General features: G+C 41.2%; 1 long non-coding RNA gene across 1 annotated transcript; it reads left to right on the plus strand.

The window, feature by feature from the left end:
- The first annotated feature begins 28 nt into the window (after window positions 1-28).
- Window positions 29-17267, plus strand: LOC308176100. The gene is made up of 2 exons (XR_013938073.1): window positions 29-120; window positions 603-17267. It is a non-coding gene; the product is annotated as an uncharacterized lncRNA (long non-coding RNA).
- The last annotated feature ends 1161 nt before the right edge of the window (window positions 17268-18428 follow it).

The following is an 18428-nucleotide window of genomic DNA, read 5'->3' on the forward strand; positions in this document are numbered from 1 at the left end:
GCGCCGCGCTCTCTGCCGCCGCCATGTGGCGAAGGAGGCTCCGCTCTCTGCGCCTCAGCTGAGCAGCGAGCAGCGCCGCGGCAGCGAATCCCCGCCGGCGGCGTCCCCGGTGCCGCTGAGGTAAAGCGGGGCTGAAGGCGCCGCGGGCTGGTCCCGCCGCCCTCACACGTCCCCTCCGGCTGCTGCAGGTCCTCGGGGAGCGCCTGTCCCTCCCTGGCTGCCTGGCGGCGCGGCCGGGGCGCTGCCCGCCCGGCCCTGCCATCTTCCTGAGCACGGCCGCTGAGGGGCAGCCGGCTGCTGGCCGCCCGGCCGACCCCGGTTCTCCCGCTCGTCACACGCAGGCAGCGACCCCACCGGGCTGAGGCACCAGTCGCTGTGCTTGTAGCTGTCCAAAAGCAGTCAGCATTTTTTGGGTGGCCTATAAATAACAATAATGCACTTTAGTGTCGTGAGGGCAGGTGTGGAAAACGTGAGGGACTCGGGCAGCAAGAGGGCTGGAAGTTGCTGACTGAAAAGTGAGACTGGCTGGCTTTTGTCAAGGGTGTGGAGGAGCAATGCCAACCAGTCAGGGAAGACAGCCCCAAATTTACTTCTTATCGTAGGTATTGGGTCACTTCATAAACAGTCGTCTCCCAAGGATCCTGGAGCTGCAGTAAATGTTGAGCAGCACTGCCCGTTTCCCCAGCCAGAGCGCAGAAGTCGGCTTTAATTTCACAGGAGGGAGAGGGAGGTGGTGACAAAGAAGGGTGACAAAAAAGGTATGACTTTTCTTGGAAGCTGACTTTTTTCATGTTGCATTTACTGCCTCTGCTTAAGTTAGAGCTGGGAAAAAAAAAATCAGAATTGAAGTTCAGGAGAACAAAGCGCCTTCCCTGAGGCTTTAAACTAAAGACAAAGGATCAGTGGCCTTTCACAGTTTTTAATCAGTCTTTATGTGTACACAAAGCTCACAGAGATCAATAGAGCTTGTCAGAGTAAGCGAAATAACAACCAAAACGAATTCTGAATGTGTCTTAACACAGTTCTGCAGTCAAGAATGAAAATCTGGGTAAAACTCTTAGAAGTAATTACAGAATCCTTAGTTCTCTTATTATTTAGATTGAGCTTTGAGAGGCTTTTAAGGCAAGCTGCTTTAACACACTGAATTTCAGTTACTAATGATACACTGGAAAGCATTGTTTCAATACTTAGGTAAATTAGTGTATTTATGCGTCCTACCAGGATTCTCCTAAGAATTTTTCCACTTAAATTTGTGCTTAAAATATGCCACTTTCACCCTATGTTCAAATGTCCATGACTGGGTTCTGCAATTCTGTGGTACTGTCATGTAATCTTTGAGAGTCAAAGTGTTTCTAATCCCTCCAGAATTTTCACATCACGCAGAGTTCTCCTATGTACCGGTATTAACTTTGTACACAGAACGTTACACCTTCACGGGAAAGGGTTGTTATTGTTCTCCTGCAAGTGCAGAATGAGATTGTGGGTTATTTCCTACAACACTTATGACACAAATCTGTATTTGTTAAGAGTTAAAGCTGATTAGAGGCTGCTTTGGTGCATCAAGAGGATAATCTGAAGCAGTGTGCCACATGTTTGATTTATAGATAAACTGCCTTCTTGGAGTGGTTACTAAGAGTGTGTTTCTGTATGTTTGCCCTTGTTCTGGAGCACTAGCATGCTCTGTATCTGTATGGATGTTTTAACGCTAATCAGAATAATACTTTATGAGTGTACATGTGTTTAAATGCATTTTTCTTAAATAATGTTACAAAGGAAAACCTGATGTATTTAAAAATACAGTACGGTCACCTTGGTATTGTGAACAAGTGGAAGTGATTTAAGTTTAGATTTTTTTTTTCCTTTGGGATGCCATACAAAAATTGCAAAAGGCAGTTCCCAGACAAAAGCACAGTTGCAGAGGACAAATTGAGAGCCGAACAGCTAGTTTCAGAAATAATAGGTTGAGTGCCCTTGTGGCCAGCTATTGCAATCATAATTCAGGATCAGCATTCACAATTCAACACTTGCTTGGCCTTTCTCAAAAGCCAAATGCCAAGTGAGCCTTGATTTATGAAGGTCTTGAAGACACCTGAACCTCCATAAAGCATAAAGGCTAGGTAATTAATTTAGAACTTCAGTTCTGTAGTTAGATGAACACTACAGTATTCAAATGTTGTCAGACATGCCAGCTCTTCTCCCTCATCCATGCTAAATAATTCCTTAACTACTGGGTTTGAGGAAAGTGGTAATGGTATTTGCAGTTATGTGTGGTGTGTGCTGAAGTGGGCATGTATACAGAGATGACGTGAATATGTATTCTCACAATCATCAAGATGGAGCAACACGGTCATTTTGGAATGGGGCTATGTAACATAACTACCTGCAGAGGGCTGGATTGGATGACAGGTCCCTTTCAGGGCTGATCTATCAATTTCAGATTTGATTTTCCATGTTAGGGTTCTGTGTAGGATCAGTTGCCGAAACTGTAGCACCTGGAGGCACTGCAGAAACAAAGAGCTTGGCGTCAGCGTGCAGAGTTATACCGTCTGCCCATTGTGGGGCAGCAGCATCAAGATAATCTCCACCTCCTTATAGTAGCAAAGGGTTGGCGTAGACAATGACACATTAATCATTCTGAGTCCTTCTCCCTTTAGGGACTCTGAACAGTTGTGGCAAAGGGAAAGATTCCTCTGCTTACATTGCCCGATGTGCCCCTTGGAAACTGCTAAGAGACTGTGTTCCTGGGAGCGAATTGGAATGACATTTGCACTGTTTGCTCATTCATTTCAGGTATTTGTTCCCTTCATCAAGCTCCAGGAAGACAGTTACACATAGAACTTAGATGTTTTTCTTGAAAAGTAATGTATAAGCATGTATAATCCACGCACCAGCTTTGTAGCATGTTACTGTCAGGGTAGTTGAGACAAAAGCAAGAGCCAAAGAAAATCAGACCCTAATACAGTCTACAGTTCCACTTTTGAAGTGATCCCTACACATTGACATTGCTTTAAGGTTGCATATAAATACTGAATTGCTTCTCTAGCAAGAAAGCAAGCCGTTCTATGTATTCAGTCAATAAGCAGAGAGAAGTTTTTGAGACAGACAAAAATGGAAAAGAAAATCAAAGCTGCCAGAGACTGAGCCAAACAGGAATGAAAATAATACTTAGCACTTGCAGGAACAAATCTCTCTGACTGGCACCCTGCAGTTCCACCCCAAGGCACCTTTGGGAGGACAGCTTGGCCTGGATTTTGAATGGGCGAGGTGGGCAGTGAGACCGGAGTGAATGAACAGTTTATTCTGGGAAGAGAAGAGGAATATAAAGCAGTTAATTAAACCAATAAATCCTAAAAAAAACAGACTCCCTCCTCCATGGAAGCAACCTCATCCCCACCATTGCCTGCAGAGAAGCCAGAATGCTCAGATGTAATTACAGGCCTTTTAATCTCTAGGTTATAGCATTTATAGGCTGAGGGGAACCTTTCAGAGCACAACTGTTTTGAAAGGAATAATAATAGTAAAAAAAAAAAAAGTGTTGTTCCTTGTGAGAGAATTTCCAACAATTGGTCTGTGCTTGGTGATAACTGAACACAGACGTTATTCTCACCCTGTCTTTTCTTTCTGCTTGTGAAAAGACTTCAGTTCTTCCTTCAAGTATTTGCTGTATTTAATCTGAATTACTATATTTTATTCTTGATTTTGTTCTTTCTTGCAGCTCTCTTTCTTATGGGTGGAGAGGTGGGTCAGAGAGAGTTTCTTAGATCTTCACATGAGCCTGAAATGTTGAACGAGTATATGAAATGCAAGTACAATAAAAGAAACATCTGGTGCTCATTTGTCAGGATTGGAATAAGGCACTTTAAAATGTCATGCATGTGGTTGGGACTTGCTTTTAGAAAGCACAAAGTTTCAACTAGTACGTCAAAACTCGTAGTAAAACTTTTCTCTCCATTATGATGTATCTCATGTTTCACCCAAATTTATGTATAAATTGCTATTGTCACTTGCGATATACATGGCAGCTCATGAGGACCTAATCTATGACCTTAGGCACTGAAAGCAAAGTACTTGAGGTCTAGGAAAATGTCTTTGGTTGTCAATAATAGGCTGTTTAGTTCTGAGCAACTAAATAACGATCATGTTATCTAAGCTGCTATTTTACACCCAATTGTGTACTTTTTAGTCTGGTATCCATACCTGAAGCTAGAGCAGAAAATGCTCTTACACATGCGTATTGGTAGGCTTTCCTATGCCAAACATCACCCAAGCAGCCAGTTAATTCTCAAGTGTAAATGAACGTCTGCAGTCACCACATGTAAGGTACTGTTCTCATAAGGAAGAGTATGAAGGCATCAGGGATCCTGTGCTCCGGTAAACCTTTTTTACCCAGGATGCTAGTTCTATTTGCATCTGGGTCACGTGAAGTTGGGATAGGTGATGGCAAAGGAGACAAGGGAAGGCATCTTTCTTTTTTTCTTTTTTTTTCTTTTCTTTTTCCCTGATCCCTGCAGATAAGTGTTTGAATGGGTTGCTGAACTGGAGGACAGGGGGGAGATAAGGAGGTTTTTCCACTGGCTGTGGGACATTCTCTGCCTGACTAAGCTGTTCACAGTTCACTAAAGAGGGAGAGAAGGCACAGTGCTTCCAGTCTCTGGATGTGTTATTTGCTTCATTGTAAAATGTTATTAATTTTATACTTCTTATGGATTCTCTTTCTAAAGTGACGATCCAGTTAGCTGCTTGAATTGGCTGTAAGCCTACTTTTTGTTGGAGTCGGGAGTCAAAAACTAAACTGGCACTGTGGCATCTTTGTAATTTTAAGGGTCTTTGTGATATGAAAAACATTTACAGGATCAAATGCGGAGGGCGCAACTGTGGCTGTTGTGAACAATTAGTAAGAAAACTCAAATTAGTACCCTTTATTCACTGGCAGTAGATGGAAAGCAGGTTTGTAATAATTAGCTAAGAGACTTTAAGAACATTTTCAGAAGTTGTACTTAGAGTTTGTTCCTATGTATTTTTGTGTCACTACCCTAGAATATATTTACATACATGGACACTTGGATCTTTAATGCCTAGTATCCATTTGCATGGTTTGCTGGCAGGCAGGCTACATGGACTCACACTTGGCTCAACCAGCCAATTACTTTGCCACTTATCTTCATGTCACTGCCCCGCTTTGTTATTGCAGCCTTCAATGCCACTTCTGTCTTCATCAACACTGTCCCATTCATGCTATTTGCTTTGATGACTTCGCTGGGCAACCTCTTTCGTGTCCTTGTCTCCTTAAGAGGGGGGCTTATTCTTTTTCGGTTTGCTAGTCTGGCTCACAAGCCCTTGTGAATCAAATTGACAGTATTAATCTTACACAGAGGAGCCACGCTGGAGGATAAATGCCAGTGCTCTGCATGCTCTGGCTTCTGTGGAAGTCAGCGGGAGGAGGACTAAGCAAGGCACATCATCAAACATTACATTCAGCTACTTTCAGATGAGATGCTTGAACCAAACTCTATAAATTTGGCAAATCTTTGAGTCATTTGTAGGCTGCAGAAGCCCATTTTACAGCGGTGATTCCACATACTATTCCTGCACAGCAAAAGTATGTTTTCTTGTCTCAGAGATCTTACGAGGTCCTGAGCGTACGTTCAAGTTCTCTAGTGATTCGATTCCATAGATATCACATGCTGTATGTTTTCCCCTGCTATTGTGAGTTCTCATCGTGGTGACTTTTGACATTATACCATCAATGAGAGTGTCATATAATGAAAAAAATTCCAGATTTCTAATGAGATGATTGCCTGTTGTGGGTCACCTCTGTTTAGGGATGTGTTAGCGAGATAAGCAGAAGTGTGGCATGAGGAAATCATAGATTTTGTCTGCGAGATGAGCATCATCTAGGTCCCAAGCTTTCTAGGACAGACACAGAGCAAAAGAAATAACAGAGGAAAAACTCCTCTTTATTTCAGTGAACACGAGATCAATCTCTGTGACTGGAGGATTGTTGCCAACAGCACAGAACATCGTATTGGAGTTTGGACACTGATCCCAAGGCAAGCTTCAGTACTATGAGTTTTCCCCAACAGGAAATCCTGTTCTTCAAGAACTGCAACATTTGAGTTAATTTACAAGGTGGTAGCCAGAGCCCTGAGCTCCTAGTAAGAGATTCTTGAAGTTTTGTGGTTTCAAAATGCCATCTAAAATGCAAGTGCTCCTCCCAAGCCGGATTTGCAAATTTCCAGAACTGTGGAGGGAAACAGATGAGGAAAGGCTTTCTTGCAGGGATGGGTCTGTTGAAAATACTAACTGCAATTTCCCTTGTGGTGTGTTGGCCCCATTGAACTTGCTATATCAAGAGCGGACTTGGCAGTGCTAAGGGTGAGGAGCCCCTAAACGTGCTCACTGCATGATGTTTGACAAGTGTTAGTGAAGGGTGTTTGCGCTGCTCGGGAGTCTGGGCCTTCTGTGTTTATCTGCAAGAGGGAGCTACCAGCTTACACAGCTGTACTGAGCTGTGTTTGCGTTTGTGACCGAGCTAGCTGAAGCTCTTGATGCTTCCTTCTGGAGGGAGGTCACGCACAACATTTCTGTAATGACACCTCAGCCAGAACGGACCCTGCAGGGAAACATTTACCCACTGACCCCAAAACATGTGGGATCAGGTATGAAGAGAGATCTTTTAGGCCCTTGCTATGCACCCTCAAGTTTAGTGCAGTGCTATCAGCAGCTATCATTTACTACTCGTAGTTCATGTGTTGTTACTGGCAGTGATTAGCAGCTTTTTGTTTGAAGTGCAACAGTCACCAGAGAAATGACTGGGATATTTCAAATTTGAGTGCCATCACTGGGTATAACTGGAAAGAAACAAGTAATAGAATATGGGATTGGTGCAACTCTGTAACCGGTAGCTTCATGGTAAAAGCGGTATTGTGGAAATTTTACCCCTAAGAACGGTGGTGGTAATAATGCGTAGAGTGTTGACCAGCGCAGCATTCACCAGTCTAGTGCAAACAAGCAAATACAGGTCCAGTTCCTGCTCACAGGAGCACAGTCTTAGAAAGCAGAGAACTATTGTTTCAACCCGGTAGCTCAGTATAGAATAAGAGAAGGGACAGCAGTGGTCCTGTCTGGGCTGCCATTATAAACAGGAATTTTATGAGAATGCTCAAAAAGCAGAGGGTTTTGTTTTTCTCTTTTGCACGACTGGAACCAGTACATACAAGGTGCTGATCAGCAGAGCATTTAAGCATATGCCAAGCATGTTAGCATTGAAGTAAAAGTGTTTTGAAGCATGATGTTTAAGTATTTTGCTGGTTCTGAGCCTTAATAACAGGAGTTGAAGGTAATAAAAGTCCTCTCCCATCTGTTCTGTGAAGGTTGTTGCCCAGATCCTGAAGAATCAATTTTAAGGAGGTATTTTATACTGATATTTTACGTAGGCTATATTCTTCAGTCCCTGAATTGGGGTTTCTCCCAGAAGAGTCTCCATGCATTTTGATAAAATGCATAAGGGTCTGGGGGCCCTCTGAAGTGTCACTTTGCAGGATAAAAGGTGCTCTATCGAGCAGCAGAAAAGAGAATGAGAAATTCAGGTTCACAGCTGGGTGGTCTAAATATTGGCACATGATCCTCTGCAGCAGTTTTAGATTTCGAAAAGCAGCTTTTCCAGCACATGTTTAGAATTGGAATAATTTACAATGTGAAGAAAAAACAAATGACAGATTTCCAGTGTAAGAATCAAGGACCAGTCATCTCTTGTTTCCATATACTGCCTCTTGTGCCAGGTTGCAGCTTCTGAGGAACCGAGTAATGCCTAGGAGAAAGCCTTTGCTGGGAGGATAATGCACAAAAGCTAAAAATGACTTAGTAATGTAAGCTGCAGTCTGACTTTCTTTGAACCTTTAAGTCCTGGAAAGCTAGAATCTAGTCACCTTCATTCTGACCCTGTGAGTGGCATTGTCAGCCACAGCCAGTTATGTTCCATGTGCATTCACCTCTCCTCCTGTGCAAATCACAGCAAGAACAGCTTCTTTTCCAGGGATGGGAAGTTCCTGGGATTATCAGATGTGTTAATAGAAATATGTTATAGCAACTGCTGATGAAGCACTGATTTGAAGTGATGCAGACTGTAAGTCATGGGTTTCAGTGGACAGCGTTGCCTTAGAAAGACTGAATGCAACAAAAGTTTTTTTGATTGTCTTCAGTGAACAATATCTTGAATTTAAGAGCTAGATTTCCTCCAAAAGCAAGTGGACAAAATCCATTTGTTGTGCAGAGTGAGTCTGTCTGTGAGGATTTCACATTGTCTAGCTCCTTAAAGAAAATCTCATCTTGCTGAGTAAAGACAATCTCCTTTGCTGTGCCATCTTTGCACTGCTGTCTGCACAGATTCTTTTTATTGTTGCTTTTTTTTTTTTTTAAACATGAAGTGGGTCACTTTCCAGTCTTCCTGTATTAGGCTGTGGTGATAAAATCCGATGTGACAGCTTCCCAAATGTTCTGACGTTTCCAAGAGGGAGGTGTGAGGCAGTGAAGAGAGGCTCTGCCCTTGAAGGAATTAAATCTCCCAAAACACAGTCTCAGGTCATTCCACGTGCTTCAGTGACTGATGTTCCGGCAGGCTGCTGGAAACCTAATTGGACCGTTTTGATTGGTAAAGCAGATCTGAACTTCCTCAGACTTCTACATGTGCAAGAGGAAAACAAAGAGCCCCAGGCTACTGCCACTTCCTTTTACCTTCTCTGTGGTGAAGTCTAGCTGGTGCAAGTCTCAGAGACCGCTTTGCTGAGGCTGGGCAGAATGTGCAGATGCTGGGCCCCAGGGAACCAAAACTTCAGTGTGTGCACTTGGAGAGGGGGGTTGGAGGGAAAGACCGAGGGAAGTCCACAGGAGCAGAGCTCTCAGCTACCCGTTACATGGCTGCATCATGCTATCCATGACCTGATGCGGCTGCAATACACAGTGGCTGAGGATCATGATCACCCCTCTTTCCAGAGTCTCCTTTGTCCCCTCTTCCTCTTTTAGGTGACTGCCTAAAAAACGTGATGAGAAATGCTAGGGTTTGCTGGATGGCCCTGCAAACACAGTCCCTAATGCAGTCCAGACAAAACAGCAATTTTTTTGACACCTTGCCTGTTCCATTTTGGAGTGGCTGTAGTCCCTACTTCTGATGAAGCAAAATCTCTAATTCGTGTTTTGAAACATACAGCACATACTGAATTCTGATCAGACACGTTTATCTGAGGGTTAAGATGATCAGAATGTTAATATCACTGGGGTGCATTCCGATACAAACATATGCGCTCAGATAAATTAATGCAATAGACGCAATACTTGTGATTGAGGTGCAAGTTTCCTTGCAAAATTGTTATAATTGGAAGCCCTGATATCATAAGCCCTGGAATATAGAACTGGAGTGGTCTAGCTGGTGTTAGTGGGCATCCAGAGATTGCATACAACCCATTCTGAGTAGGGGAAAGAAAATCTGTTCTCAATTATTATTGTATAATAAATAATCTCCAGATGAAATCACTGGATTGATTTCAAAATCAGTATCCTCTGAAATAATAATGTAACAAGAACAGTTGTATCATCGTGTTTACACGCATTACAAACAAAGTAAATAAATGACTGTTATAACATCCATCAGCTTCTATCTTGTAATAACGGGGGTAAGAAATTATGGATAATCAGCATAATTACATAAATTCACATTCAATGGGAACCACAATATTGCACCATTAGCTAGTTTAGAAAGCTTTCAGAGGCAGATATGGATAGATTTAAAGCTGCACTGCTGAACCCATAAGCTCATCTATTAATCTTTCATCTGTGCCCAGGGCTGCCTTCTTTGCAGTTAATAGTAGTTGTTCTTGGTGATGATGAAACTGTTTAGAAATGAGCATTGGTAGAGACTTAATTAAATACCATTAAAAGATCAGAAGTAGCTCTTGTGGCCACAGAGAATCACGCAATCATTGAGAGATGATTGGATTTAACAGCTTCGCTGAGCAAAACGCCTCCTTTCAAGTCTGAGTTTTAGGCTTTCCTAGGACAGCAGTTGAAATTCCTTGTCATGAGACCATGCGTGATGAAGAATGGCATTTCCTTGTTTGGTTGTTCTTTTGTTTGTACAGTGGGTAAAGCTCTGTTTCTGTGTGTATTATACTTTATTGGAAAGTTTGAACTGAAAAATTTGGAGTAGATAATAACCAAAAACCTGGAGATGATTAAAGTTTATTTTGAAGATGGGGAAGGGTGAAAACCAATGGCATATGTAGAATTCATGAAGTAAAAAGGTATCTTCTACTCTGAAAGTGGCACAGATAAGTAATTATCTGCTTTTCATTGTATTTTCCCTTTGAGTACATACCCCTATTTTCAATTACTCTAAGACTTTATTCATTAAAAGTACCACTCTAAGTTGGTGGAAAAAAATTGTTTATGAATGTGACATGCATTGCATGGAAATTACGTCAAATTGTGCAAAGTTCATAATGTTCCAGGTAAAACTCTGCCTTTTATAAAAGCTTGCTTAGCAGTGAAATCAGTCTCATAGATACAGTATTATCATTCTAGCTGTAGGATTGTGCAGGTCTGTTTATTAGGGAACAATGGTGAAGGAGGTGCTGTATACAAAAAATATAGTGCTTTTTGACAGGCATAGCCAAATGCCTGTCAAATATAGTGCTTTTTGACAGTGGCATCCATTCTGATAGGAGATAATCTTCCCAGAACTGATCGAAGTGGTAGAGAAATAATGATTTCCTAAAGCAGCAGAGCATATTAGCATTTGCAGTGGGAATTTATGTTTCTGACACATTGCCCCTGCAGTGCTTTATACCACTGGGGTTCCTCTGGAGCTGTGAAGTTCCTCAGTAGTCTCTTCTTTATTTTCTGTTCCTGCCCAGCCCAGAGGCTTATTCTGTCAATGTGCTTTCCTGTGAGGATGGGGATATCACAAGGATTTTAAAAATTTGATTTCTGTTTTGTTTTGATTTGTTTTTTTCCTTATTAAGTTCCAAGCCTGGCATCTCACGTGTACATGTGAGCTTTCTTTCATGCTATCACTGTAAATGCTTACCCTGGTGAGATACAGCTGGCAGAAAACAGTACCAATTTCAAGCAGTAAGTTTAATACAGAAGTAGGTGCTGCACGGAGTCTTTCTGGAGATCTGTGGCTTTGCTACCACTTCTCTTACTTTTTAAAAATGGTTTTCTTTACGTTGTAGCTTTGGTAAAGATATAAAAAGGAACATGGAATGATTAAATGCTGTGGCATCCTGGTTAGAATTTACAAGATTTCCCTCTCTTCTCCAAACTGTAACTAACTCAGTAGAGCAGAGCTGGCTCCAAAGAGAATTTGAAGAAAACATCAGAACATACTGGATGCTGCAATTCACAAAATGAACAAGTTGAAAAGAATATCAGAAGAATGTATTTTTTCCAGTTCTTGTCATTTATAGGAATTTGTAAGAAAATCGCAGACAGATATCATTTTTCTTCTTTTTCCTTTAAATTATGTACGTTTTATGTAAACATAATATTCAGATTATTTCAGATATTAGAACTTTAGATTCCTGCAGTACTACTCTTTTTATGTTACAAGATAGGGGAAGTGATTTTTCTTTACTTTCTTCTGATAACATTCCAGATACCAATTTTTGTCCCACAAGTGAAACAATTAGACTGGGAGAACTGCCAAGAGCTTAAAACCTCCTCCAATATGTTGGCTTGTACATCTGATAGCTTTGCTAAGTAAATTTTTTCTAATATGCCCGTCATTTTTCTGCATATGTACACAGTGCTATCCTAATATTCTCATCTGCTACAACACCACATGGTGTCTAGAGACCGTAAAGAGTCAATTGAGCAGAGTTGCTCCAAAACAAGCAGTGGTATCATGAATAGATGACCACCTCCCTTCTATTGCTGTTAGTGCCCAGGGCTAGGAAATGATAGGTTTTAATCTGAGCTGAAACCAGAGTGTGGATGTGCTGCTACTGGGCTTTGACAAGCAGCAGTAAACAGTCTTCTGGCTACAATATTCAGGACTGTCATGCATTTAATTAGGGCTATATGAGCCCTAGCTGGCCTTACATACTATTTACCTTTCACTTTTGATACACCTTTACAATCATGAGACCATGATGCAGACCTTTTTTTCCAGCTTACTCATGGGTGTACTGGTAAGAGTTTGTCTGTGCATCAACATAATCATGTTACAGATTCTGCAAGGTGTGGAGGACTTCTGATTCTTGCTTCAAAGAGCATACCTGCCTCAGTATGAGTCCCACACAAGTAGTCTGTTGTCTATTTGTCTTTTCAGTGCATCACTTACCCTTTCTGCTCCTGTCTTTCTTTTTGTCACCATTGTGATTCTGTTTCATATTTAGCATGGTGCCCACCTACTCTTCTCGTCGGGTGTAATTAGTGTCACAGAGTCCTGAGGAACGAGCGCCATCTGTGAGCTGGCTGTACCGACTTGTTCCCTCAGTACAGTATGCCTCATCAGATACTTTACCTATTTCTTTGCCTAGCTATTTCCAGGCTTGGGACTCCATCTGAAATGTGTGCCAGCTGAATTGACTGTGAATCATTTCAGATGTGTGAGATAATGGCTTAAGCCAGTAATACATTATATATATTTATGAGGTTTCTCCCAACCAAAAGAGGTTAGTGGTGTGGTGTACTATATATAGTCACTGTCATGCTGCACAGTGCATGTGAGTATGGTACAACTAAGCCCTTCAGAACTGTCAGATAAAACAGCATTTGAAACCTCTAGCCAGCAGCAAACCGCTCCGTCACACTCATTAGACTAAAAACATGGGAAGTGCATTAGAGATTATTGCGAAAGTATATTCTGTCTAATTACAGCTGCAGGCAGCGTGTTCCTTAAGCAAGAAAGAAATCAGCAGAATTAAGGTCTGATTTAACAGCACCAAGTCAGAAGGAGCTTATATACTGTTTACTTTAAAAGGCCTGGTGAATCTTGTTTTTTGTGGCCACAATTGTTGTAATGAGTCAATGAAAATGTTTCCTTATTAAGTTGTGCTTAGTCCATTTCCTAAAGGCAAATACTGTTTCTGGAACTGTGATATCTCAAAATGATAAGCAACAAGGTATTGTATTGCAGAGAAGTTTGCTGTTGCCACTTGAGAAAATCAGCAAACCTCTCACACACGTAAGAGTGCATAAAAATAGCTGTAGCCTGTGCCACAGTCTGGTCTCGTGCCCCTCACCAGGAGGGCGCCACTCCCTGTCACTGAACCAAAATGCTGCCTCCTATCCAGTTCAGTTCCCTCCATCACTCAGTGCTCCTACCTCTCAGTTTCTCGCAGGTGCAGCTCCCACATCTGGCATCTGGAAGCAGTGGGATTCGGTATCCCACAGACCGATTGCCTTAACACTGGGTCACCTATGCCACACCTATGCCACAGTCTACTGAAGTCCTTAGTGTATCAAATTATTTGTTCTATTTCTTCCGGAACCTTTCCTGCTGTGAGATCATTGATCGCACAGTTAAACCTTCTGCATCAGGAAACTGGCCGTTCAGTCTTTGAAAAGGAATTCCTCAACCACAGTAACTTTATTCTAAATAGACAGTGAGTTTGGATTTCCAAAGCACAACAAGGTCCTGAATACAGTCTGGTTGCCTTGATATCTACCAGCTTTTCCCTGTTGATTTAGATCAAAGACAGCCCTCCTAGCCATCTTGCTTCTGGCAGTGGGACATCTCTTTGTTCAGGAAGGTAGCCTCTCTCTCTCTATGGCAGTCAGTCAAAGTTTTTTCTTTTCATTAACACTGCTCTGGCAGCAATGAATTTAAACCAAATCAGAAACCAAAAAACACACACATCAGAGAGTGCCCATTCAAAGTCAGTGGTATTATGTGCAGAACCTCTCTTGTTTGAGAAAGAAAAGTGCATTCACCCTAGTGGCTTTCTATTATAGCTCATTAAGGAAAATCAGAATTAATGAATATACTACAATTTCCTCGTTTCCAACTGTGCTAATCAGAAGTTATGTCTCTGACATATGGGCTCTGTTTCTCTTTAGAAATTCCGCTTAGGCTTGTAGACTTCCTTTTAGCAGAGATTCAACAATCTGGGTCCCAGATATATACATTGATTTGTTTGTGCCAAGAAAATATCATTCACAATTACTTATGAGTGAAGAAAAGTAGACAAAATTAGATCTATAGCACCTGGCATAACAGTGACTTTAATCTTTGGAAGGCCTTTTGAACGCAGTATTAAGAAACAATACATCATTGAAAAAGATGAATGTTATATGTGTCCACAAGCCCTTTTATGATGTAGGTCCAGCTGTCTATGTGGAACTATTGAATTTTTCTTTTTGATGTAGACTTAGTGTTGCTTTTAAAATGTTCGTATAAAGCCAGTTGTTCTCCATTTTTAAACTTTATCTGCCCAGACACAAACACTTTATATGATAGAACAAACAATGTTCTATCAAACAAGTTTAACGATTCCCCTTTAGTACTGCGCCTATATAATAATCCTTCTATTGTTTGTGTCAGCTTTTATGAAAACGCTCTCCTGAAATTTAGTTGCAGTATCTCTGCAACTAGTAGTAACCCCTACTTTGGGGGTTGATACCTTCATATTACTTGACGTAATATCTTGTCTTTCTCCCATGTTTTTCCTTTTAACATTAGTGATGGAAGATGCCCATAGGAAACTGCTCAAGACTGAACGCAGCTGTGATTCAGATGGAAGGGCTACATGTGGGTGCGATGACATGGAGCGTGCTCTGCACTAGGTGGTGCTCATGGGAGCAGCTATAGCCTCCTGAGAGCTTCAGGAAATTTACTCCCACTATCTTTAAAATAAGAGAAGTACAAAGATGTTTTGAGACATACAGAACAGAACACTTAGATTTTGAATGGACTGTTTTGAGGACAGGACTCTCAAGAAACATGAGACAAATTCCATTGAAAGTGACTTATTTGTGCTAAAAGGTTACATGAATGTCAACATATGTCTGCTGTTCCTAAGGGACTAGTAGTGTGCAACTGTATCTTGGCCAGAATTTCTGCTTTTCCAGGGTATATTATACAAAGATCCCTCAGCCTGTACGACCACTCAGAACATCAAACTTACTACGTCTTACCTAAATAAAGGGAAAGAATTGTCAAAAACAGGTACTTCACTCAGAAGTACTGTTGAAAATCATGTGGATTCTAAAACTGTAAATTTAGAAGTCTGAATACAGCATCTTCTTCTGAGAATTTCGTTCATACTGTCCAAATTTCATTGCTTTCAGCTAGTTATCTAAATGCATAGAGGCATGTAAATAAAAACATTGCTACTCATAGAGGTGCTGAGCCCTCTCTCTTTTTACTGACATCAGTGGGAGCTTAAATTATTATTAATTCAGAAGACTGAGGTTCTTTTATAAACTTATAGATACCTTCTCATATAGTTTGCTACACGTTTCAGCATAGAAGTTTGAAAACTGTGGCCATAATCACCTAGGTCCCTAGAGATGACCCCTCAAATCTTTAATGGTGTGGAAGTGGCTTGAGTTATCTTGATGCTTTCCAGATAATTTGTAGACAAAGAATGTCTGCTTTATTCCTTTTCACTCTGAAATCTGCAGATCTAGTACTAGGGAGGAAGCCTGGAAAACAATGACCTCCTTGTCAGAGATGCTGATTTCAGTTGGGAACGGTCACTTGGCCTGTTTAGTTAATAAGCCCCAGAAACCTTCTGAATTAGAAAGAGCAAAGGATATTAGTTTAGAGGGTCAAAGGGTTAACAATGGAAGGAGCAGTTGTATTCAAGGTCATTTTCTGAGCAAAGTCTGGCAGGACAAAACAAAGAACGGAGGAGGATGGATAGGAGTTAGAGCACTTACAGCTTACATATTTCTGGACCTCATCTTCTGACTACATAAGCTGACATAACTTCACTGGAACTAGTAGAATTACAGTTACTTGCACTGGGAAGGAGTAACTCCAAGCCCTTAGACTTATTATTGCTTTGAGATAGGCTGATGAAAAACCTTTGAAAGTGCATTTGGAATTCTGAATTGAATTAACAGATGAGATTCCTATTTCCTGGTTCTAATTTACATGGAATGCTAAATACTGCATTTTGCCACGAAAGGGAAAATGAATTTTCTTCATCTTTTTGTCTGCCAGATGTAGTGGAAAGCTTTTGAATTTAACATACACACAAAGGTCAGGGCACAAGAGTAAAACCTAGGATTGTGCAAATGGTATGGCCCCTGTAGCTTCAGGACATGGCCCTGTTGGGAGTTCAGTCCAGACCTAAATGAGAATATACTCCTTTGAATTCAGTCATTCTTCTTCTGGACATGTGGAAAAAATAACATGGTCCTCTATCCCTGGGGACAAAGATCCTTTAAGAGTCTCCAATATCTAAGGTAATCCATGCATCAGCTTGGTCCATCTGCCTGAGTAAGTAAATCTTAATAGACCTGGGTCATCTTCAGAGAGGAGCTGACACAGGTTGATTGCTTTTATATCGACAGCTTTATTAATGCCTTTTGTTCACACAAAAGAGAATTGCAGAGCTCCTGAAAGCCTCTGTGAAAATCACTGATTTCTAATTTAATGATAACCGTTTTATGAGAAAGAAACAACTTTTCTGCATTAGTGATTGTGGGGAGTATTCCCAATTTAACAATCACATTTCAACAATGTCAAATGTGAAATATCAAATGAAGGCTGCGTAACATGCAGAGCACTGCTCTCACTGTTCAACACCCCTCAGTTATTTATCATGGGCACACAGGAAAACTACCAGGCATAGCTCAAAGGAAGGTTGGGTTTTGAGCTTTATCAACATTTCTATCTGTTGCCTGACTTAAGTGCACATTCAGAGGCTTCTATTTAAAACATCATATGAGGTATTAATTTAAATGCCTCCAATAGGGGAAGAGTAACTTTGTTCCTCACTGTTGAGCATGCCTACAGAAGCTTAGAGCAAGCAAGCTTGGCGAAGGCTTGCTTTTCTTTCTTAGAGAGTGATGCAGACCAGTGTGATCTGACCTTGGGAGCCCAGGAGGAAGATTTGGGCTTCAGCAGCCTCTGCTTCAGGTCCTCTGCTTCCCTAGCCTAGGTCGCCCATGAGCAAGTACAAGAAACTCTAGTGCTTAAAGAGCTCTTCATCATCTTATTTGGGGTGAAGGTACTTGTCTGGACAGAACCAGCCCCCAGATCAGTTGAAAGAGTCTGAATAGACTATTCTGTTTAGCTCTCTTCAACAAAGGATATGCTGGAGAAAGAGAAGAGAAGGCTAGAGTCTTATTTGCTAGTATGTCATTCAGAAAGCCATCCTTGATTCACAGATCCACATAAAATCCACTTAAGCATGTATAAGGCTCTTCACAGAGGAGGACTTTCACTGACAGGCCATTCTCATGAGTCACGGGTTCTGAAACACTTTAAATTCTTTTTTTTTTCCTTCCTGAAGCACATTATTTTACCCAACAAAACATTAAAGCTCTTTTTAATCATGTGAATAGATTTTTTTTCCTGTTCATACAAGACTATTTGAAACTTGACAGATTGTTAGTGTCCCTTCAAAACTGTTCCCTTCTGCCATGTTGCTTTGTCTGAAGCAAAGGAGATTGGGGACTTATATCTTCTTTGCAGCAGTCAAGACACATGCAGAGTCTGACTTTTGGGAAACAAGAACTGAAGTCTTGTGCTGAAGTCAGCTGTTGATAGCTGGACCATTTAGACAGAAGGTAATGTCACTTATGCTCTGAACACTCTCAGTCAGTACTCAAATTCTGTGCATGTCAGTTAAAAGGTCCAACTACTGAAAATCTGTATTAGATGTTTGTTATTCAGTATGACCCTTCTGCGTAAGGATTAGGCCATTTGTAAATGGGTTTCCAAAGCAGTGATTTAAACTATTACAGATAGAATATTAATCTGAGACTGAGTGATCTTGATCTTCCTCCCCACTGATATCGGTGGTACTGCCCTGAGACAACATGCCTGTGAGCACCTCTAAACCACAGTTAATACTTACTGTGTTACTGTTGTTGCTACTGCGCATTGCTGGATCCGAATCAAATTGCTCAGTGGTCTGCAGAATTAACGTGCAAGTGAAGAGACAATCAAACTCTGTATTCAGAGTAAGAGCAGCAAATTATACGTTAGTTAAGAAAACATTCTCAATTTTATTGTATTCTTGTAGCAGTTCATAAAAAAGATAGAAAGAGCAGGTGGCCAGCTTGAAGCCTGAATGTGGGAGATGACACAGATCAATTAGTGCCTCTTGAAAGGGAATATCATAGGGAAGGAATTAATGTGATATTTATTTTTCTTAATGCACATAAGAGTGGCAGACACTTTACTGCCCATCTTTAACAATATGAGTATTCATTTGTGTTCCTGTGAGTTAGGTCTCAAAACCCCAAAGGAT

This window comes from Anser brachyrhynchus, assembly GCF_964034855.1.
Source record: "Anser brachyrhynchus genome assembly, chromosome: 11".
In the NCBI taxonomy this organism is placed as follows: Eukaryota; Metazoa; Chordata; class Aves; order Anseriformes; family Anatidae; genus Anser; species Anser brachyrhynchus.